Below are 25335 nucleotides of genomic sequence, written 5' to 3'. Positions count from 1 at the left end.
GATAGGTGCAAGATGCATGCAGTCAAGTTAAATCCTATCAAAATTATGTGTTGCAATGGTGTATTATCCAATCTCTACATTTTGATCCATCTTATCAATGCCTCCTTTTATAAGCATATACCCTACTGAAACTTTCACCAACGCAGTTCTGACAGGCCAACTGAACTTACAGAAAAACAAATCAGAGCAAAACACAGTCTGTTATTGTACCAGGTAAACGATGGTAGCGGAAACAATTAAAGCTGCAAAATGGACCATGTCCCTAAACATCGTCAGTGGATCATTCACATTTCAAAGTGTCTAAAGTCATCTGTTCCTTTTGTTTTACCCTGGTCACGGACCCAAATTACAAACCACTCAAATTCTTTCAGTGTCCAAACATCAGAATGATAGCAGGGCAGGAAATGAAAAAAAAACGTTGCCAAAAAAAAACCAAATTTGGCTGCGCCAACATTTTGAAAGCAATAAATCTCACCTCAGATGAAGGTAATGTACCAGTTTAGTATACATCGTGACCATTTTTGGAATCCCTCTTCCACCTTTTGGTAGCTCAAAACATTCGTCACTTTCCTGCAACAGTATTTATTCTCCTAGGGGACCTGAACATAACAAACTGTAATCCCTCTGGAAATCATCTCTAAAAATACATTAATGTATACTAAACGAACAAACACATATGCTGTTACTGGGGTTCTCCCCCTCTTCCCGTTGAATATATCGAATTACATGATTTGAAGTAACAGACGCTGGAGCCCGGCTTAGTTTTATTCCCATCTGTCAAACGCCGAGGTCAAGTTAGAGCGCAGCCTCTCTCCAAAGTAAAATGTGGCGCCTGCACCAACTTGGCGACACAAAAACAAGAGCAGTGATTTATCCTAGACCAGGCGAATCTGATAACACCCCATAGAGCGTCTAGGGAAAGAACCCTTACCCTTCCCCGACGCTGCTTTCTCCGCCCACGGATACCACAGTCACCTTGGGATAGCCGCCAATAAACTACTGCAAGGATAGTCCTCTGGAAATATTTACAAAGCTTATTGTTTGGAGGAAGGAGCTTTGTATCCGTGAAATCCCTCATTGCGTTGCAAGCAAATCAAACTCTTCCTGAAAACAGCCCCTTTAATAAAGTTTATTTTTGAAAATGACGTATCATCTTTTTATTTTTCATGGCTGCTGGGGAATTCAAGATATTATTGGGTATCTAATGTTAAAAACAAAAAAATATCAAAATCACAAAAGCCTAATTAAATACGCCTTTTGAATTTCCTCTTGTATCCTTAATCCCCCTGTTTAAGTATTTACTTGAAAAACTCGGCCTCTCATAAAAGTAGACATGGGCCCAATGTCCTAGATTTTGCTGAAGGAGTAACACGTTTGATGGATGCACATCATTATTACTGAGTAAGACAACTAGCAACTTGGCAGCAAATAAGAATCGTGAATTACCACCAGTTGCTGACTGATAACACACTGCTCTGTCGTTAGCTTTTTGAAAACAACATCTCATGCTTAACCTTCCCATCAGTGTCATGAAGTTGGTGCATTTGCAAATTAATTGTCTATTAAACTTGCCATAGCAAGATAGGTCTAGTAATTAACAATATATGAACCCACTTAATGACATGAGAATTGTTTATGAATGTTGAGCAACCTCGCTTTACCCAGGAGTAGACCATTAAAAGTCTAATTTCTTCAGGTTGCAAATTATTTTAGATCTTAAAAAGTCAAATTTAGAGCATACTTTGTCATCTTTTTCTCCCTTTTAATCCAATCTTTCCCACAATTTATTTCTCTTTCTGCACCTGATTTGACATTAAGTTCACCCATTTTAATTTACACTCCTCAGTATTTCCTCTATTTATCTCTCAATCATTAAATGTCATTAATTAAAGAGATATAGGATCAAAAATTGGTCTTTCCTGGTTTTTTTGGGTGTGGGGCACGCGAGTCACTTGCAGGGCTCACTACGTCAGTTCCGTTGGAGGTGGGCAGCATATAATGTTGGTTCTCCCACCAGGTTACCATGATTGTAATGTGGGGCAGAGTGGGTTCCTCACTGCTGTTTCCTCTTAGTACTGTTGGTTGCTTTGCGCTCAACAGAGTGGCTGAACAGTGTTATGCATTTTATAATGTTAGTGGAATTTAAAATCTGGACCAGAGCATGGAGAAGGTTCCAGGGAGACCGACTGAAGGCATTAGTAGTGGAGGTATGCAGGAGCAGAGACACCATGGTTCCACAGTGGGGTGGAGGGTGTGGTTGCAGGAGGCTCTTCAAGGGCAGACAACTCCGAAGGGAATAGGAGCACGTGGCCAGGGAGGAGTCTGGACCAGAGGACATGGAAATAGTGCCACAGGATATCTAATGACCTCATTCAGGAGTGTATCTTCACATGACCCATCTTCTACCCATTGCAACACCAGCCTCTCACGCTGCTCAAAGCACCACACCCCCATCACCCACAGAGCAACACTCCCTGGCACTGAGGACTTGTGGTGACCACAAAGATACTCTGCCTCACCTCCACATGATTACCAATGCTGCCAAACTCACACCCATCTCTCAATGCTTCAAGCTATTCAGCTATGGCAGGCACATCACCCAAAGACAGTACAATGCAACCACTGATATTCTTGCAGAACAAGTTGGGAGGGCAGAACTGATGGGAGGCAAGGACACTTAACAGCAAAGATGGCTTTCAGCATCATTGGGCTAGCTGTGAGGGAGTTTGTGGTATTCATCGTAGCTGAAAACATTGAGGATAATGGTATGTTCTTACCTTATGAGTTTTTCTCAACTCTCAGCACACTATCATACTATCTATCATGATAAATTGTTGATGGTGTGAGCATGGATTTCTTGCTCCATCTTCCTGTTGTGTTGCCATCACAAAGGCATAACCACTGCTGCCCCCATACCTATTACAGCCTTTGTGTGCACACATCATCCAATTCCCTGCAATGCTTTCTGCCAAATCCAGGAAAAACACCTCTAACACTCCAGGGTACTTACATACACTTTGCAATAGCAGAGGTTCTTATGAATTACCTTACTTAAGTTTGGGTTTCTGTTCCTTTAAGTTGCATGAGTAGGGGGCCCATTTTGCAACTTAACACTTATTTTCAGAGTGATACGTAAATTTGTAGCCTAGATCTATGTGGTCTAAACTAGGTATCCTGGTGCCACTTCAGCCAGTTGGGCTGTGTGACATTAGGTTAATGCTCCTTCATAGACCAGTGGAAAACACTAGGGATGCCCTTGTCAAGAGGGCATGCCATACGGGCTGCACTAGAAGAGGTTGGCAGTACAGCACTTCCCAGAAAAATGGTGCCAGGCCTTTGTAGAGCTGCTAAAATTTGCACCCATGCTGTTTGCCCCATTGTTACCAAGGTCCTAGGTGCCCTGTTGCCCTCACTTACATCATTATCAGCAATGTTGTGGGCAAAATTAAAAAAAAACATGAATATGCACAAATGGACCAAATTAATAGCATGCTCCAGCAAAACCTGAGCTAATATTTTTGCCCAAAGCTATGGCACTCTAAGTTGAATTTGTATAATGTTATGATGTGGCAGATGGTGTGTGCCAGGTGGATCAAATCCATGAGGTCACAACAATTTTGTAAGATGTATTTTATTTTGTGCCCTGAATTCAGCAGTAATAAAACTAGCACAACTTCAGGTTTTAGAAAACTAAATTAAATATTTTTAACAAAAGAAAAGATTTCAAGCACATACATAGGTCTACAAATTACTACTTTAATAACTCTTAAAACCCCTAATTAATCTGGTTCCCAATTACATCTCAGTTCAGGCAACAGTAGAAACAAATAGATTTAAACAGACCCCGGCAAAGCCACACAGTGTCCTGGACAGTGGAATTCAAAGTGAGTTTTCTCAGCTTCTGTTCCTGTGATTTGACCCACAGAGGCAGGAGACTTTTCACACTTGTGTTAGATCTTAGAATGTCTTCTTCTCTGACACATAGCCTCATCTCCTTTGTACATGTTTCTCCCTTTTTACTGCAAATTCCATTGTTCCTATGTTTTTGCAACTTTACTTTTCTCATAATATAAATCTTTCATAGTGCTAATTTTATCAGTAACTTTTGGGGAAAATAAACACACTGTTTGGCTTAGTGTAAAATCCTACCATCGCTTTGAAATTCAAACTAACCTAACTTATCTATAAACATAAATTTTCCTTGAAACTCATATTCTCAAACTTCAGCCATGTTTACATACTTAGCATTTCAAAACTAACTTCCTCTTTGATACTCAAAGCCTCCAGACCAGCTATCTCCAACTCAGTTAAATCCCACTATTAACCCATTTTTCAATAAATCGCAATAATGTTATGAGAATTATTATATTTTCATGACAATAATGCTCTTTGAATATTTGAAGAGTGGTCCTGGAGGACTGAAGAACTGGTAACATTGCACCATTTTTTCAAAAAGGGAGGGAGGGATAGCCTAAGTAATTACAGATCAGTCAGCCTAAATTCAGTGTTGGGAAAATTATTGGAAAAAGTGCTATTATAATGATGCTGGAGGCATTAGTAGTGGAGGTGTGCAGGAGCAGAGACATCATGGTTCCACAGTGGGGTTTGGGCATGGTTGCAGGAAAAAGTGCTAAGTATAAATTGTTCTTTAGATGGGCATGGACTATTCAAGGATAGTCAACATAAGTTTTTTTTAAGGGAAGACCATGTCTGACTAACTTGATTGTGTTTTTTTTTGAGGACATAAGGAGGGTCAATGAGGTTAACATGTCTGCTGCAGCTTATATGGATTCAAGCCATGCTTTTGACAAGGCCCCACATGGCAGACTGGCCAAATATTTAAAACTCATATAATTTAAAAGCAAGTGGCAAGTTGGATCCAGTATTGGCTCAAAGGCAGGAGCAAAGAGTAATGGCCGAATGTTTTTGTGACTGGAAGGCTGTTTCTGCTGAGGTTTCGCAGAGTGAAATGCTGGGTCCCTTGCTGTTCATAGTATATATTAATGAATTAGACTTACATGTAGGAACATAAGAACATAAGGGTATAAGAACTAGGAACAGGAGTAGGCAATTCAGCCCCTCGAGCCTGCCCCACCATTCAATACGATCATTGTTGATCTCATACCAGCCTCAACTCCTATTTCCCGCCCTCTCCCCATATCCCTTCAACCCATTACTAATTTAAAATCTTTCCATCTCGTCCTTAAATTTATTCAGTGTCCCGGCATCCACTGCACTCTGAGGTAGTGAATTCCACAAATTCATGACCCTTTGAGAAAAGTAATTCCTCCTCATCCCGGATTTAAATCTACCACCCCTTAGCCTAAAACTATGGCCTCTTGTTCTAGAATGCCCCACAAGGGGAAACATCTGCTCCATGTCTACTTTGTCTATCCCCTTTAGCATCTTATATACCTCAATTAGATCACCTCTCATCCTTCTAAACTCTAGCGAATATATGCCTTAACTGCTGAATCTCTCCCTATAAGACAAGCCCCGCGTCTCTGGTATCAATCTAGTGAACCTCCTCTGAATCACCTCCAATGCAACTACATCCTTCCTCAAGTAAGGAAACCAAAGCTGTGCACAGTACTCCAGGTGCATGATTAAGAAGTTTGCAAACAATATGAAAATTAACCATGTGGTTGATAGTGAGGAAGGAATCTATAGACCTTAGGAAGATATCAATGGACTGATCAGGTGGTTAGAAATATGGGAAATGCATGTGAGGAGAACAATCAAGGCAAGGGAGTAAACAATTAAAGGTATGATTCAGAGAAGTGTAGAGGAACTGAGGGACCTTCGATTGTATGCCCACAGATCTCTGAAGGTAGCAGAACAGGTAGATAAGGTAGTAAAGAAAGTGTAAGGGATGCTTTCTTTTATTTGACGACAACTAATATAAGAGTAGGGAAGTTATAGTAAACTGTACAAAACACTAGTTAGACTGCAGCTACAGTATTGCATACAGTTCTGGCCACCGAATTACAGGAAAAACATGATCACACCTATGGCAGGATTTTTCAAATAGTGGGGTTTTCCACCCCACCAATGGGGAAGGCTTCCTCACTGATCATGGCAGCCCCACAGCCATTTAACCTTCTGAGGAACATTAATCGGTTGGTGATGGGATTTCCACCGTTCACTCAGGAGGAAGTCCCATCTCAGAGATTGGTCGGCAGCTCTGTTGTCCCAGCAGTGTCTTTGGCAGCAGCATCCATGGCTGGGACTACAAGAAGTCCCAGAGTCCGGCTGCAGGTAATTGTTAGTTGGGGGGGGTGGTTGGAAGGGCTGGAAATTTCATGGCAGGGAGGGGAGGTGAGACCCAGGGTGGGGTGTGAGGGAAGGGGGAAGCAGTGGCAGTGGTGGTGGGGGGAGGATGGGCGCCTAGGCTGGGAGGGAGGAAGTGCCCTTGTGGGGAGGGGCCTAGACCGTCGGGGGAAGTGATAACCGACGTGGAAATGGCGGTCATGAGGGAAGCAATCCTCTTCCATCCAACCAAAACTCAAGCAGGGTGACCTGGGGGGCTTTATCGCCCTACAACCACACCACCACCCCGCCCCCCCCAAACCCCACCACCGCCACCACCATCCACCCACCCCTGAACTCCTCCTGACAGCATCAAAATTGAGGCCGGGCTGGATGGGTCTTATTTAACCTGCACAAATAGAATGGCCTCTTTCTGTACCGTAAATGCTTTTATGTTTCTATGTATCTAATGTTCATTGCTACATTAATACCATTCTATTAGCACTGATGAAAAGTCTTTCTTTTGTTCTGTCAGTTTCGATCCAGTTGCTTTTCAAAATTATCTGAAGGAAAACTGGAGGATGCATGTTATAAGTTTATTCATGTATCTTGAGGCTTTCTTAAAACTAAGAAACTGTGCCTGTGTGAGGTTGAGAAAAAGAGAGTAAAGAAAAGAGGCAGAGTAAAAAAAACACAGTTTAATATTTACAAACCTAATGGAACTTCTGTTTGCTATCATGTAAACTTCAACATGAATTAAGCTGAGGGAGACAAAATGCATTTCCTCATCATTATTTGAATTCATTTTTTAAAGAAAGGCTGAATTTTAAAGTAAACAGCCTTTAGTTAGCATTTGATTATCATTCAGGTTTTGTTGATAGCTGAACACAGTAATCATTCTAATTTACTACCAGCTGTCAGACAAAGGTAGAGAGAGAGGGGAAAGGAAGGGAGAGGGAGAGAGAAAGAGATGCACAAAATTCTAGGACTGATGTGGGTACAACTGGATATTGTCCAGGTTTTGCTGCATTTGGACATGGGCTGCTTCAGTATCTGAGGAGTCGCAAATGGTGCTGATCATTGTGCAATCATCAGCGAACATACCCACTTCTGTCCTGAAAATGGACGGAAGGTTATTAATGAAACAACAAAAAATGCTTGGGCCTAGGACACTATCCTGAGGAACTCCTGCAGCGATGTCTTGGGGCTGAGATGATTGGCCTCTGACAACAACAACCATCTTTTTTTGTGTTAGGTATAACACCAACCGGGGGAGGGCTTTCCCTTGATTCCCGTTTATTTCAATTTTGCTAGGGCTTCTTGATGCCACACTTATTCAAATGCTGCCTTGATGCTAATCTCACTTCATTGGCTCTTTTGTCTATGTTTGGATCAAGGCAGTAATGAGGTCTGGAGTTGTGTGTTCCTGATGGAACCCAAACAGAGCATCAGTGAGCAGGTTATTGGTAGGTATACCATTTGATTACAATGTCACTGACATATTCCATCACTTTGTTGATGATGATTGAGGGAGTAGACTGATGGTGCCATAGTTGGTTAGCTGGTTTGTTTAAATATTACTTTTTGTGGACAGGACATACTTGTACACTTTTCCACATTGCTGAGGATGGGGAGTCACTCCATACAGGGGCTGGGGCAAAAAAAGGAGGTGGATATCTCAGGAGAAACTCAGCATTGGGCTGACCAATGAATATGCAAGTTAGATATACGGATCTGAGCTGATTCTTTTGTCTTCTACTGCAAATTGTAGTTGTGAAGAATTGTTCTCAAATTGCCTTCCATTCTTCTGTTATTCAGTGACCCAGATATCACTTTCATGCTCATTTTCTTTTATTCATTCATGGGATGTGGGTGTTGCTGGCTGGGCCAGCATTTACTGCCCATTCCTAATTGCCCTTGAGAAGGTGGTGGTGAGCTGCCTTCTTGAACCGCTGCAGCCAATGTTGTGCTAGTACACCCACAGTGCTGTTAGGGAGGGGGGGTTCCAGGATTTTGACCCAACGACAGTGAAGGAACAGCGATATATTTCCAAGTCAGGATGATAAGTGGCTTGAAGGGGAACTTCTAGTCGGTGGTGTTCCCATGTGTCTGCAGCCCTTGTTCTTCTAGATGGTAGTGCTCGTGAGTTTGGAAGGTGTTGTCTAAGGAGCCTTGGTGATTTCCTGCAATGCCTCTTGTAGATGGTACACACTGCTGCCATTGTTTGTTGGTGATGGAGAAAGTGAATGTTAGTGCATGTGGTGCCAATCAAATGGGCTGCTTTGCCTTGGATGGTGTCAATCTTTTTGAGTATTGTGGGAGCTGCACTCATCCAGGCAAGTGGAGAGTATTCCATCATACTCCTGACTTTGCCTTGTAGATGCTGGAGAGGATTTGGGGAGTCAGGAGGTGAGTTACTCGCCACAGGATTCCTAGTATCTGACCTGCTCTTGTAGCCACAGTATTTATATGGCTAGTCCAGTTCAGTTTCTGGTCAATGGTATTCCCCAAGTTGTTGATAGTGGGGGATTCAGCGATGGCAATGCCATTGAAAGTCAAGAGGAAATGGTTAGATTCACTTTGTTGGAGATGGTCATTGCCTTGCTTCTTGTGGAGCGAATGTTACTTGCCACTTGTCAGCCCAAGCCTGGATTTTGTCCAGGTCTTGCTGCATTAGGACATGGACTGCTTCAGTAACTAAGGAATCATGAATGGTGCTGAACATTGTGCAATCATCAGTGAACATTCCCACAACTGACCTTTGATGGAAGGAAGGTCATTGATGAAGCAGCTGAAGATGGTTGGGCCTAGGACACTACGCTGAGGAACTCCTGAAGTAATGTACTGGAACTGGTTTAATTGACCTCCAACAACCACAACCATCTTCCTTTGTGCTAGATTACTCCAACCAGCAGAGATTTCTCCCCCAATTCCCAATGACTCCGATTTGCTAGGACTCCTTGATGCCACAATTGGCCAAATGTGGCCTTGATGTCAAGGGCAGTCACTCTCACTTCACTTCTGGGGTTCAGCTCTTTTGTCCATGTTTGAACCAAGGCTGTAATGAAGTCAGGAGCTGAGTGGCCCTGGCTGAATCCAAATTGAGCATCAGTGAGCAGGTTACTGCTTAGCAAGTGCCACTTGATAACACTGTTGATGATCCTTCCTCACTTTACTGATGATGGAGAGTAGACTGATGGGGCGGTAATTTGCCAGGTTGGATTTGTTCTACTTTTTGTGTACAGGGCATACCTGGTCAATTTTCCAGGTTGCCAGGTAAATGCAGTGTTGTATCTGTACGGAAACTGCTTGGCTATGGGCGCGGCAAGTTCTGGAGCACAAGTGTTCAGTTCTATTGCCAGAATGTTATCAGGGTCCACAACCTTTGCAGTATCCAGTGCTTCCAGCCATTTCTTGATATTAAATGGAGTGAACTGAATTGGCTGAAGACTGGTATCTGTGGGCCTCTGCATCCACTTGGTACTTCTGGCTGAAGATTGTTGCAAAAGCTTCAGCCTTATCTTTTGCACTGATGTGCTGGGCTCCTCCCTTATTGAGGATGGGGATACTTATGGAGCCTTCTCCTCCAGTGAGTTGTTTAATTCTCCACCACCATTCATGACTGGCTGTGGCAGAGCTGCAGAGCTTAGATCTGATCCATTGGTTGTGGAATCGCTTAGCACTGTCTATCACTCACTGCTTATGCTGTTTGGCACGCAAGTAGTCCTGTGTTATAGCTTCACCAGGTTGACACCTCATTTTTAGGTATGCCTGGTGCTGCTCCTGGCTTGCCCTCCTGCACTCTTCATTGAACCAGGGTTGATCCCCTGGCTTGATGGTAATGGTAGAGTGGGGGATATGTTGGGCCATGAGGCTACAGATTATGTTCGAGTACAATTCTGCTGTTGCCCACAGTGCCTCATGGTTGCCCAGTCTTGAGTTGCTAGATCTGTTCGAATCTAACCCACTTCGCCCATTGTTAGCACCACAGAACATGATAGAGGGCATTCTCAATGTGAAGATGGGACTTCACTGTGCAGTAGTCACTCCTATCCATACTGTCATGGACAGATACATCTGTGGGAGCCAGGTTGGTGAGGATGAGGTTAAACATGGTTTGCCCTCTTGTTGGTTCCCTCACCACCTGTCCTGAACCCAGTCTAGCAGCTATGTTCTTTAGGATTCAGCCAGCTCAGTCTGTAGTGGTGCTACCAAGCCATTCTTGGTGATTGACATTGAAATCCCCCACCCAGAGTACATTCTGCACCCTTGTCACCCTCAATGCTCCCCCCAATTGGTGTTCAACATCTAGGAGTACTGATTCATTAGCTGAAGGGTGGGTGCGGTACATGGTAATCATACTTGGGTAATCATGGTAACCTTGTCCATGTTTGTCCTGATGCCCTGAGACTTCATGGGGTCCGGAGTCAATGTTGAGGACTCCCACAGCAACTCTCTCCAGACTGTACCACCATCCTGTTAGGTCTGTCCTGCTGGTTGGGCTGGGCATACCCATGGCAGGTGAAGGAGGTATCTAGGGCATTGTCTGTAAGGTATGATTCCATGGGGCAGGATCTTGCCCTTCTCAGGTGGGCTCAGGCAGAGGGGGAAGTCGGGAAGCAATCAGGGCCAGACCATGATTTCACGCTGGCGGGCCAATTAAGGCCCACCCAGTGTGAAACGTGAGCAGCAGCGCTCAGTGCTGCCTGTGTGGGGAGTGGGGGGATGGCAAGTGGGGAACTTCAAGCACGCATGAGTGAAAATCTCCCTGAGGCACAGAGCTGCCTCAGGGAGATGAACAGTTTTCAAAAAATATATAAAGATTTTTAAAATGTTATAGAACATGTCCCCACATGTGACTCTGTCGCATGAACAGGGACAAGTTATAAATGAAATGTAAAATGTTTTATTTTATTTTTATTTGCTGTTGGAAAAGTCATCCTTCCCGTGGATGAGAGTTCCTAAAAAGTGCAAAGGTTGCTTGGCCTTTTCGCCTGCCTGCCAACCGTAAGGTTGGTTGGGCAGCGAAAAATTTAAGTTAATTATTCTTTTGATAGCCTTAATAGACCTTTTAATAGTTGGCGGTGCGCTGCCAATTCCCACACGTGCCTGCTGACTGAAATATCGCGCGACTGCGTGCTGACTTCGGGACGCTTGCCTGACATCAACGTGCATGATTTTATGCTAGAGCCGGTTGGGCACGCACCCACCTGCCAAGGTAAAAATTCTGCCCATGAGTATGACAATATCAGGCTGTTGCTTGACTCGTCTGTGAAACAGCTCTCCCAATTTGGCACTAGATGTTAGTAAGGGGGGCTTTGCAGGGTCGACAGGGCTGAGCTTGTCTTTGTTGTTTCCAGTGCCTGGGTTGATGCCAGGCGGTCTGTCTGGTTTCACTCCTTTTAGACTTTTTTTGGTGCCTTGCTAGGCCATTTAAGAGTCAACCACACCATATTTCTGTGCAAAAACAAAAATAAAAATATCTGGAGAAACTCAGCAGGTCTGACAGCATCTGCGGAGAGGAACACAGTTAACGTTTCGAGTCCATATGACTCTTCAACAGAACTAAGGAAAAATAGAAGAGAGGTGAAATATAAGCTGGTTTGGGGTGGGGGGTGGGGGGATGGGTAGAGCTGGATAGAGGGCCAGTGATGGGTGGAGATAGCCAAAAGATGTCATAGACAAAAGGACAAAGAGGTGTTGATGGTGGTGATATTAGCTAAGAAATGTGCTAATAAGTGACATTAAGGGTAGAAAGCAGGATGAGCAAGGTACAGATAGCCCTAGTGGGGGTGGGGTGGGGGGAAGGGATCGAAATAGGCTAGAAGGTAGAGATAAAACAATGGATGTAAATAGATTTAAAATGATGGTGGGATTCAAACCCGGGTCACCGAGCATTACACTGGGCCTCATCCAGTGAAAATACCACTACACCACCACCTCCACCTTTCCCTTCCTTTCTTTGAAAAAAAAATCACCTTTTTCGCCTCTGCGGTACATCCTGCACAAGATCCCAAAGTGACTGAGTGCAACAGTTTGTCTCCAATCTAACTGCAGTCTTTTTCCCCTTTTAACTACAGGATATCTTTAGGTGTAAACCACAGCCCTTTAAGAGTTGTTGTGGCACGATAATCAGCTTATGTGACCCAGTGGTGCTTCCAGCACATCAAACATTTACAGACAGAATGTGACTATTTATTTTAATGAAATAATCTTGCATTATAGTATGAGGACAGAAGGAAATGCTGTCAGTGTGCACAATGCCCAAAGACCAGAGATCTAATAGCACATTGCAGGCAATGCAATACGTACCCTAAGGTGAAATTTTTATGTGTGTTCTGTAAATAATAGGTGCAAATAAAATTTTTTTTAACTAAATCAAGGATAACAAGCTGAATGATTTTATTTTTTAAATTTAATTCTCGAGATATCGGCATCACTGACAAGCTGCATATTTATTTTCCATCTCTAGAGCCCTAAGAAGTTGGTGATGAGTCTTCTTCTTGAAGCAAGGCAGTCTGTGCACTTTGATGACACAAACGTTTGTGTGCTTGCTTCAATCTCTAGTTCAAAATTAGAATGAGCATATTTTATGGCTTTACCTGCAATGTTTGAACCTCACAAAATTAAACCATCCCTTGTTCAAAATGACAAAAGTGTTATTACAGAATCACACAATCTTAATGGCACAGAAGGAGACCATTCAGCCCATTGTGTCTGCACTGGCTCTCCAAATAAGAATTATGACCTAGTCCTGTTGCCTTGCCTTTTCCCCAGACACTTGCCCATTGTTTCCATTCAAATAATCATCTAAGGCCCTCTTGAATGCCTCGATTGAATCTGCCTCCACCACACTTACAGGCAGTGCATTCCAGATCTGAACCACTTGTTGTGTGAAAAAGTTTTTTTTCTCACATCATGCTTGCTTCTTTTGCAAATCACTTTCAATCTGTGCCCTCTCATTCTTGATCCTTTTCTGAGTGGGAACAGCTTCTCCCTATCCACTCTGTCCAGCTCCCTCATGATTTTGAACATCTCTATCAATTCTCCTCTTAGCTTTCTTCTCTCTAAGGAGAACAGTCCCAACCTCTCCAAACTATCATCATAACCGAAATTTCTCATCCCTGGAACCATTCTTGTAAACCTCTTCTGCACTGTCTCAGTGTGTTCACATCCTTCCTGTAATATGGTTCCCAGAACTATGCACAATATTTCAGCCGAGGTCTAACGAGTGTCTTATAGAAATTCAGCATAACCTCCTTGCTCTTGAACTCTATGCCCCTATTAATAAAACCCTGGATACTATATGCTTTATTAACTACTCTCTCCCCTGTCCTGTCATGCTCAATTATCTACGCACATATACGCCCAAGTCTTTCTGCTCCTGCAACCCCTTTAAAATTTCACCCCTTATTTTATATTGTCTGTCCATGTTCTTCCTACCAAAATGCATCACCTCACACCTCTTTGCATTGAACTTCATCTGCTGCCTATCTGCCCACTCCACCAACTTGTCTATGTCCTTTTGAAGTTCCACACCATCCTCCTCACAATTCACAACACTCCCAAGCTTCATATCATTCACAAATGTTGAAATTGTCCCCTGCACACCAAGATCTAGATCATTAATATATATCAGGAAAAGAAAGGGTCTCAATACTGATCCCTGAGGAACTCCGCTACAAACCTTCCTCCAGCCCAAAAAATATCCATTGACCATTACTCTCTGCTTCCTATTTTTCAGCCAATTTTATATCCACAATGCTACTGTCCCTTTTATTCCATGAACAATAACTTTTCTCACGTGTTGGGGTGTTGCTATATTATTCAACCATCAAGAGGTAGTTGAATCATACATGTGATCCAAATGGTTGTTTTCACAAACCCTCTACATTAAAAAGTAATTATGGATGGAATAAAGTTAATTATTTATATATCTTTCACAACCTGAGGACATTGTAAAGTGTGTCCAAGGCAACAGCCCTCTCAGATGTGCAAGTTTTATGACTCATTTTAATCCATGAGTGCTGCCGATACTTCAAATTGTTACACTGACCAATACTCAGGACTGAGCTCTGAGCAGTGAATGCGGGGGAATTAAGGCAGATCCCTCTTAAAAACACTTAAATATGGACCAGCCTATAATTAACTATAACGCAGTTTTAAGGCACAGTTTTGAATAATTTGGATGTGGTAGGTTTTTTGCTATGGTACATTTGTATGTTCGTCAAAGTGCAAGTTACTTCAATTGAAATTGAGATCATATGTATGTTAATGATGTGTTTGTTGTGTTATAGGCTGAATCCAGTGGTTGTTTGGGACTGCAGTCAGAGAACAAACTTCCCTGATGTTTCAACCTCAAAAGCTGAACACAAAAGAGGAATTTTACATCTCAAAATGACAGAATACAAAGACCAGACATGTTCATGCAATATTCATCCTGCTCTTATCCATCAGATTTAAGGAAGAAACACAAGCAATACAAATCTCAAATAATTGGATTATTTAAGTTTAATACCAGTCAGCTATTATGATCTCTGTAGAGACTGTTAACTTTAAAAGTGACTGACTGAAAGAATCACATGACAAGATTTCAAGTTTTAAAACTTTTACTGTAACAAACAAACTAAAAGAATGTGACTAAACATCATTTTGTAGGCAACTTAAAGGCATGGCCAAAGTTCTCCTGCTATGGTTATACTTTACATTGCCTCTTAAGCAGACACTTCATTCTCCTGGGACCAGTCCAAAGCTATTCTCTGTTCCTGATGGCTTGTTTCCTTTTTGCTTTCCCAGCCAGGGAACTTTTAAGTCCTGGAACTGACTTTCATCGTGAGAATTACACTGGAGATTCCTTCCCTCTAGCCCAAGCAAGGCAAATCTTCCAGCTTCCTTTAAATCCTCATGAATTTGGTCTCTTTGATCTAAGAGCAAGCTCCCAAGTGTTTTCTGTGTGGTGAACAATAGCGTCAGCATCTTCTCTGCTTTAAGATGTAGGACTAGCTGGCTCTGTCTCCTGCTCTATGTTTCTCAGATTCTTGCAAACTGACTTATGCCTGAGTTTCAAAGATATCTTAGTAACTCTGTAATCTGATACTACAATGGTTTGCTATTGGCTCTTCCTTCCCAAAGCCCATTTCCATGGCAACATGAATCACATGGGCCTTGTATCTAGTTTGAAATGCTAATTAGCTATTCCCCAGCTATCCAACTCCATGCTATCTTACACAGACAGTTCAAAGTATAACCATTTATAAAACTTGAAATTCCTAACACCTCCTAGTGAGATTTGGGGACTAATAGTCTACCCACAGTCAGCACAGCTGCTGTTATCATTATCCACGGGTATGAGAACTTCACATCTTCCTCAACAATCTCCTGAGTTAGGTCCCACCTGTTCCCATAGCAACCAAGCCACACAGGATTTTTTGTTGCACTGAATTCAGAGTAGGTCACATGACTCTTTCATTCCTCCATTTTACCTTAAATTAAAGAGACAGCCCCAAAACTTAACAAGCTTTTAAACTTCATATTTGTAACACATTCTACAATTGATCAGTCAGATTTATTTCTCACACTGGTAGTTTATTACAATATTACACTCTGTAAACATGTATATAACTATATAACTTGCTATTATTTTTCAAGCTTGATTTTTCTTCTGAAATTTGAGAGTATTGTGGTTTGATTACAAATATTAGTTTCTAAACAATTTTTTTACAGTAACATTTCAATTGGTGTTGTGGACCTGGAGCAAAACAAAAATATTTTTAAACTGAACACTATTCACTTTTGTTCAATGTTTCCTTGTGATTTTTGTGAAACAAGACAACATAAACAGATTCACTGTAGTTGTTTTGTGCATAAGCTATTCAATTCTTCTAGGTTTATAATATGAAATATCTGCAGTACAGTATCATCCAAGATATTAAAATTAAACTCTTTTGAGATATTTAAACTCCAAGTGCTGTCAAGAGAGGGCCAGTGCTTTTGTTGCAAACATAGGCCAGCCAGCAGCTTGCAACGCCTGATTACATCAGCATTTTCCTGGCAATACTGAAAAATATTTTAATGGAAAGGAAGATTGAGTGGGAAGTATAGTGGAGAGTCAATCAACAACAAATTACTGCCCATGCCCAAAGTGAAAATTTCTCTCAATAATTGTTGAATATGAATGTCAATTCATTTTCTTGTCTCATCAAATGAGAAATCTACTTGAAGTTCACAATTTCTAAAATAATTTTTCTCATCAGTCACACCACTGTCAGTCATTCAGTGTAACATAACCTGCTGCAAAGGTTGGATTCCCTGTAAAGAAACAATTATAGTTGTACAGTTGTAGTGTAAGACACAGCCTAAGCACAACCTTGCCTTTTGTCTATGCATAAGAAAAAGCACAAGGTTAAGGGATATGATCCAACTTTTAAAAAATATTAAAGGCAACTGATAAGATGTAGAAAGGTATTTTGTGCACAATTAGCAGACACAAAATCAGAGGATAGTGTAATAAACTGAAAAATGCTATTTGACCAATCCAGAATAAATAAGAACCTTCTTTTTACACAGAGTTTGTCAACTTGTGGAATAAGCTGCCACCTAGTGCAGCAAAACTCACTCCATGGAATTAACTTCTGATTAAGGAGAGAGTTCAGAGATTGTGATAGATTTACAACTTACCACCCAGTAAAAGACTGCCATTATGGATCAATCGATTGTTATAGGAGCGGTCCAATATTCATTTCTCATGAAATGAGAATTGGTTGGTTTCTATAACAGATGGCAGACTCCAGTGCCAGTTTACATCCAGTTGATAAATTGTAAATCTATCTCAATAGCTCTGGATAGAAAGTACTTTTTAATGTTTTGATCTGCATCCAGAGGGCAGAGTGATCTGCTTCATTTAAATGGCCTTTTCTCATTCTTACATTTTTATGTTGGCCAAAAACACCAAATGTGGTGCAGTGAAATTTCAACCCAATCCAATCTTAGAGGGAAAACACAGCAACAATTCAACAGTGCAGCTCTTGCATAAAGGGTCTTCTCTGCTCAAAAGTCATCCAGAAGTGGATAGATGAGGTTATCTTGGAATGCAAAATGCACAAGAAGTTGTCCACTGCAGATCATTATTAACAAAGCACAACCTAGTTAGAAATAATAGAAGATTTAGAATGTGTACACCAAAACAGACATTGAAACATAATCAGATTTTGGTCCAGCAGACAGACATCCTCATTTCTAGATTCAAAGTGACCTTTGGATTTTTTTTTTATTCCAACAGTCTGGAGGAAGAGGGGATTACCTGTGAGTGCAATAATTATGAAGTGATTCTTTGTAAGCTTGTTTCATGAAAATCACATAGGGAAATCTTTTTCCTTGATTGGATGAAGAAATACCCTGTCAAGTGATCAGACTTTTACAAAGTTGTGCCATTACATGGTATAAGCAGGAACAAAATTCTAATTACCTAATAACTCAGGAAACCCATGGGCATTTTAAACTGATGTTAATTAAAATAAATTTGGTTACATTTCCTAGAGCACTTTACAACATATTTTCTAATTGAAATTCTTCAGATTATAATTAGATACAATTTTCTAGATGTTTAGTGTGTTTTTAATTATTTGTTGCAACCATTTTAGTTTTAATAATTCTTTCATGGGATGTGGGTGTTGCTGGCAAGATCAGCATTTGTTGCCCACCGCTAATTGCCCTTAAACTGATAGGCTTGGTAGGCTAATTCAGAGGGCAGTTAAGAGTCATTGCTGTGTGTCTGGAGTCACATGTAAGCCAGACCAGATAAGGATGACAGATTTCGTCCCCTTAAATGAGCATTAAGTTATGGCATCTCATGATATATTTCACAGAGCTCAAATCTTATATTGTGAATACTCATTGCATATGAAACAGTTTGGCACCAGTATGTGGCTGTGGGTGGTGTGTGGATGCCCCTCTCAGCTTGTGCAACTGTGGGCTATTGTTTTCATCCTACAGGTTATTTCCCTCCCTTTCTTCCCCTCCCCTAGTCCAGAGGCATTACTTTAACTAGTTAGCTTGTCAATCATCTTTTTGCTCTGATTTTTGCAATCATGTGATCAGTACTAATGAAATCTATTGTCATATGTGAAATATAATAAAAATAAGGCAACTTGTACATTTGTTTCAGAGACACCAGCAAAAGATTCTCCAAATCTCTCATTACATTTGCTCAACAGAAAGAACTGTAATTCCTGCCATCGTGCATGGTTACATTTATATTAACATCCAACAACAAAACCATTCAGCACACACATGTCACCATCTCAAAGTCATTCATTCTGTCCTTCTTTCTATATTTCCATTGCAAATCTATAGGTGCCTATTTACAACTGGAACTGCCTATGTAAACCTACTATGCTGTAATTACACCCTACTGGCAGGATTGGCACTGCAACATTTTCACAGGAGGGATAGGGTAATTATAATGCCACATGCTTACTTAAATTATTTCTAGTATGAATGTGGACATGGAAATTTATAATGGAAAAAATGACAGGAAGCGTTTGTAGATGTGTGATTTTTAATATATTTCTTGTTGATCACTTGTGGTATTGCAAATGGGAAGTCAGATGATAAGTATTTGACAAGGACAGTAGCTTTGACTGTTTCAATGGAAAATGGGTTATTGTAAGTCAATAAAGAAATGTTGAAAAGAACTATAATGAACAACAATTTCAATTTTGAATATCATGGCAAGTAAGGTTTCATCCAGTAGTAGAGGCATGGAGTAGAAGCAAGAAAAAAATGAAAAACATATAAATTGTACTGTAAAATGTATTTATAGATGTAGGAATAGAACTGGAATAGAAATTAAAGCCATAAAGGACTAGAAAACACCAGCTTTACGCCCAAGTAGCAAGTTGAAAATTAGTCTGGAATATGGGCATATATTTCTTAAAAACCTAATTGAATATATTTCTATTCTGGGTATAAAATGCTGAATATAATTTGTATATTATATTTTATACAAAACTGATGTATTAAAAGCATTAATAGAATTTAAGATTTGTATATTAGGTTCTCTGTTAGTCAAAGGGCTAATGTCGTATTAGATATATGATGGTTTAAGAGGTAGATTTTAGAGTAGTGCTCAAGTGCTTGGGAGGTAAGAAACATTAGGAGAGGAAACAGATGGGCTGTAGAGAGGTCAGTGGTAGCTAGTGCGGAAAAGGTTGTGGTGCTAAATGGATGGTAAAGCCCGAGTGACAGGATGTGTTGAAAATTCGCAAAGAAATTTAAGGGATTTCATAGAATTTGGAGTTAGCAAATCATAGAAGATGGTAGAAAAAGGGAGTTAGGGAGATTACACTGAAGAGAATGCTGAGTGAAAATGTAGTGAGAAATGATAAAAATTAAATGCGTAATTATAAAAATTGAGGACAGGACATCTCAGAAGGTTTTATGGTGTGGAAAATACCTAAAACAGGCTAGGGACAGAAAGGACAGGAGTAGCTATTAAAAAGAAACACCAGGGGCAGAATTTTACATCCCATGGGTGGGCGCATGTCTGATCGGACGAAAAACAGCAGACGATGATGTTGGGCAAGCATCCTGACATCATCACGTGATATTTTGCTCGGTGGGCATGAACAGGTGCTGGACCTGCGCCTGCCATTAATTAACAGGCTACTTAAAGCTACTAACAGTCCAATTGACGATGATTTTTCATTGCCCATGCGATTTTGCACTTGTCGCACGCATAAAATGGGCAGGCGGCCAGCCGACATTTTCAAATACCTCATCCAAGGGTGGGATAAAAAGGCTCAGCAGCATTGCCAGTGTGAGTGAGGAGTTTGGTAGATAGCTTGCTGTTAGTGGCTTATTGGTACTTGGCAGCTTCATCTCTGTTCAGGGCTTCATTCTTAGTATTTCATTTCAGGACTCCAGGGTATCTGCAAGGCTTCTGGAGGCTTCAGACCATATGGATCCTTCCAGGTATCAGATAGGTTTCCATTGCCCTGGTAATCGGGATTGTGGTCTCCACTGGTGGCACCTCCTCTGAGGAGGAACAGGGGGGCAGAAGGGAGAGAAGGCCAGGTGCCCCAATGCAGCTTCCAGGAGAGAGATCTGTGGGAGGACAGGCGCAGGCACAAGGGGCGCAGGGCCAGCAGGAAGTCCAAGGCTGAAGGGGCAGCAGAAGATGCCACTATCTTGTCGCCAGGGTTTACAGGCAATGATGCAGCTATCTCAATATGTCCGAGGTGCAATGCTGAAGGAGGCTGCACCTCTCAAGGGAGGCCGTGACCTCCATTTGTCCGATGATTGGGCCTGTGATCAGCTCCGACTGTGTGGGTGGACACCCTATGCCAGTGATTCTGAAAGTCACAGTGCCCTCAACTTCTATACCTCTGGCTCTATCCAGTGCTCAGTGGGGGATCTGTGTGGACTCTCCCAATCAGCTGGGAGTTGCATCAAGTTGGTGACAGAAGCTCTGTTCAGGTGAGTATTGAACTTTATTCTTTACCATACAGATGAGGCCAGCCAGGTTGAGCGAGCCAGAGGCTTTACAGCAATAGTTGGGTTCCGTCACACCCAAGGTGCCATCAGCTGCACACGTGTGGCCATCAAGGCGCCAGTGGGTCAGCTGAGAGCCTTCGTCAACAGGAAGGGCTTCCACTCCACGAATGTGCAGATAGTGTGTGATCACAGGATGCAGATTCTGCAAGTCTGTGCAAGGTACCCAGGCAGCTCCCACAACGCCTACATCCTCAGACACTCCCAGGTGCTGGGGCTCTTCAGTGCTCCAGCCCAGCTGGATAGATGGCCGCTGGGTTTATCCATTTATCCATTGAAGAGGTGGCTCTGACACCCAAGAACAGAGGTAGCCAAGTGTTATAATACGAGTCATGCCTCCACAACGGTGGTGATAGAGAGAACCATAGGTCTTCTCCAGATGCGCTTCCGATGCCTGGACCATTTAGGGGGTGCACTACAATAACCACCCAAGAACAGGTGTCACTGATAGTGGTCGTATGCTGTGCTCTCCACAATCTGGCACTGGCAAAGGGGGACCCACTGGAGGAAGAGCATTTTGACACAGCTGCACAGGCCACAGAGGATGTGTCCAGTAGTGAGTCAGAAGAGGAGCACGGTAAGGAGAATGCTGAGGGCGTGGAGGGAGACCTCAGTAACTTCCAGGGAGGCAGGGATGCCTTGATCCAACACTCCTTCAGCTAGGATACCAAAGATAAGCTTCAACTGCATGTCAGGGCTGCCACCTCCTTCCTGGATGTCTGAAATGACCCTTTCATTTGAATGCAAAGAACACTCAGTGCCTGTGCAATAAAGTTCAGAGCCACTTTTGTCCAGCATAACATACTGGTGCACTCTGCACCAATGATATAAAAAGGTGAAACATACTCAGGCCATGATGACAAAAACACAATTTATCTCATTTTGACAATTCTAAACTATTTGCATAAACTTCTCTAATCTTCATTCCCAGACCAGTATAGATAAAGTAAACATAAATGAACATAAAATCATCCGTAAGTTGTCCCTCTTGTGTTCATGGTGCCTTAAACTTGTGCTTGCGAATGCCACACCTTGGTGCTGCCATACTCCCCCTCCCCCCACCTCACTGGCACTAGCATTGGAGACAGCCTGCTGACTCTAGTGCCTTGATGACCTTGGCGGTTGTCTTCTGGCCAGTGGAGTCTGTGCTGGCCCCACCTGGGAGGGAGTGATCGGTGCCACGGCTGGCATCTCCCCAGTTGTTGCAACCTCATCAGATAGACTCCTCCATAATGGAGACCATGGCATGTAGACCCTCATGGATCTCCACTAGATCCTCCTGCACACCATGCTGGACATCCAGCATCTGCTGCCTATTGGAGACTCCAGAGGCTCATCCTCAGCCTTTGACTAAGCATCGCCCTGGTGTCTAGCAGTCCTCCACCCTGGGCACTCTCTGCCTCCACCTGCACCTCAAGCGAGTGTGAAGTGCCCTCACCAATGTGCACCAAGATACTAGTGGCTGAACTAATGCCCACCAAGGTGTTGGTATCTGTGCTGGTGCCTGCTTCAGAGGGCAGGTGTGACGCAACAGAAGTCCAATGATCCTCCAGCATCAGAAGTGGCCCTTCAAGGTCCACAGAGTGAACACCTGCTGGTGAACCTAGAAGGGAGAACAAGGACTTGTTATTAATTAAAGTTATCACATTGTCATTGTGCATGCTAGGCTCCCTGGTGAGACAATGGAGATCTGCATCATGGTGCCATCGTCTTTCAATGATCAATGCGGACTCCAGGTTCGCAACTCACATCAATGAAGACATTACATCAGAATTGTTGCATATTCCAAAACTCTCACCTGTGTTCACTGTACTCTTACCTTTGTTTGGCACCCCTGCCTCTTCACACCCGGTTGCATGTGGAGCATGCCGGTTCTCAAGCTCCAGGATGTCCTGCTCGAACCTGCTGAGCACCAGGAGTTTGGCCTGCCCTCCACCTGTACGTGCCCCCTCTGCTTGGTTATGGCTTGTCTTCTCCTGTAAGAACAGAGGAGCATTGATTAGCCCACTCTCTACCTGCAGCGCCATTGCAGCCTGGCCAACACCAGCTGATGATCACCTCACGGGGCACATCTGAGTCGTGGTCCTCAAGCTGCAAGGCACTCAGTCCAAGCAGCCAGGGCTCACCGCTTTGGCTAGCTCTTGCGTCATTGACAGTTGGCACTCAGAATCTAGCACCCCTGATCTCCACGGGGGGACAGCCAAACCTTAACACTTCTGCACACTGGCCCATGCCGACATGGTACTCAACCTTCCTGAGTGCAGCAGGTCATTGAAGCGCTTCCGGAACGGCACCCATGTGCACTGCGCCACATCATGGCTGCTCACTATTGCTGCCACCTCCTCCCATGCCCTACTTATGAGGCGTGGTGGCCTCCTCCTCCCATCTCTGGGGACAAAGGTATCCCCTACTAGCAGCTGTGTGCTCCAGGAAGACGGCAAGGCACTCATTGGAAAAGCGGGGGGCCAAGTGCCCACCCAACCTGTCCTCCTGCCTGTCTTGTCCAGCCGCACTCGACTCCATTGGAAACGCTGAACACACGTCCTTCCGTGGCAGCCTTCCAGGGGCTGCCCGGGCTGTTTTTAAACCGGCCGCCGGGTCGCCATTGGACCTGGCGACCGACAGGCCCCTGCCCCCGCCTGCACCTTCCCGGCCAGCGTGGAGCCACGTTTCACGCCGGGCAGGCCTTAATTGGCTCGCCAGCGTGAAATCGCGGTCGGGAGCAGATTGCAGGCAGTGGACCATTTCCCGGCTGCTCCCGGGCCCACCCGCCGTGCCCACTCGATTACCTCAAAAGCCTGCCGCAGGAGTGGAATTGGGAAATTGCACACACTGAAAGTGGGAATGCCAGACTAGGGGCAAGGTAAAAGAAACAGTAATACAGGGAGCAGAACTTAAAAGGAAATAGCAGACTCAAGAGTGCCACTAAAAACAGAATCCAAAAATACTGGGAATAGGTAGTAAAACTAGTCAGACTATAAGTTAAAGAAATCCACAAACACAGAGACTGGGGCTAAAAGTGAATATCAGGAGTTAAAAAGAACCAGCTGAGAATATTTAAAACAGAAAGATTGGAATTTACTAAAACTACCACAAAAATTAGAAGTAGAGCTTAAAAAACAAAACATCGGACATGGTCATACTGAGTGTTGGAGCAGACTTGAAGGGCTGAATGACATACCCCTGCTCCTATTTTCTATGTTTCCATGTACTTTTGATTCTGTGAAAATATCCTTCTCCCTATGCCATGCTATCCCCTGATGTAATTGATAACAGAATAAATTAAACAAGTACTTTCTGGAGATGCACTGTTAGAAATAATAAAATAATTTTTGTATCTAAATGTGGACATTTTGAGTAGAGCAGAGGGTTACAATTGAGCCCCAATAGCAGTGTCCTATTTCTGGCAGGGAATATGTGAGATTTTTTGGTTGGATTCCAAAATGTGCTCATTATCAATGATGCACCCACAACCACTAACCAAGGCCACAAATCAGGTTAAGATTCAGGCCTCGTTTAAATTTCAGCAATTCGTTATGGGTGTCAAACAGACACTTTTGGTGGAATCATCCAGAATTGCACTGTGTAGTAGCTTTTCATGCCGTATCATCCCAAACCTGCCTCATTAATCATGCATTCCCAGGAAACCAGCCGTTTCAATGGTGAGTGTGCTTTCATTTGCCATCACCCTGCTGCTTCCTCACGCTGGGCGCCATATTTAAAGTACAGCTGCGCGCACAACTCTGTGTTTCCAGCCCAGGACTGTTGCACAGAAGACATGGCCCTGAAAGGCAAGAAAACTGCAGCCCCCACCCCCGCCCCCCCAATTCAGTGACGCATCCCTGGAACGCCTTTTGGACACTGAGGAAGCCCGCCGTGATATCCTCTATCCCCACACTCTGGCTACAGAAGGGGCAGCAACATAACCAATCTGGCTTGGGAGGTGGTGGCAGCAGTGGTGAGTGCCAAAGCCCTGCAAAAGAGACAGCCACCCAGTGCCAATGAATGATCTCTTCCGTTTCGCCAGGGTAAGTCACTCTTCTCATCACTCTCAATCACACACTCACAAACCCATCACACATCCACAGGGCTCTCAATCACTGCCAATTCAAGGGACATCACCATTCCCTCTCTCACACACACCTTCACTTGCCTTATCCCATCCAGGGGATCACACACCACCCACATATGCTAGGCATACTTATCATCTGGCCTGACATGCATCCTGCTTACACTCTCTCCATCTCTATTCATGCAGGACAAGCTGGCACACAATAAATGGGAGAGGTGGCAGACTGGTAGAGGAATGTCTAAAATCAAGGTGCTCACGGACTTTGAAAATAGGGCCATCCAGCTGGCTGGTGAGGATCTGGACCATTCCTGTGCTGGTTGTGATTGCTGGAGGTTAACCATTTCAGTTCCAAGCCATCACTTCAGGAGATCCTCAGGGTAGTGTCCTAGGCCCAACCATGTTTGCTGATGATTGCACAATGTTCAGTACCATTTGCAAACCCTCAGATACTGCAGCGGTCCATT

Source organism: Carcharodon carcharias, chromosome 5 (assembly GCF_017639515.1).
Source record: "Carcharodon carcharias isolate sCarCar2 chromosome 5, sCarCar2.pri, whole genome shotgun sequence".
Classification (NCBI taxonomy): Eukaryota; Metazoa; Chordata; class Chondrichthyes; order Lamniformes; family Lamnidae; genus Carcharodon; species Carcharodon carcharias.
The sequence above is the reverse complement of the archived record's forward strand: the minus strand, read 5'-3'. Positions refer to the sequence as shown.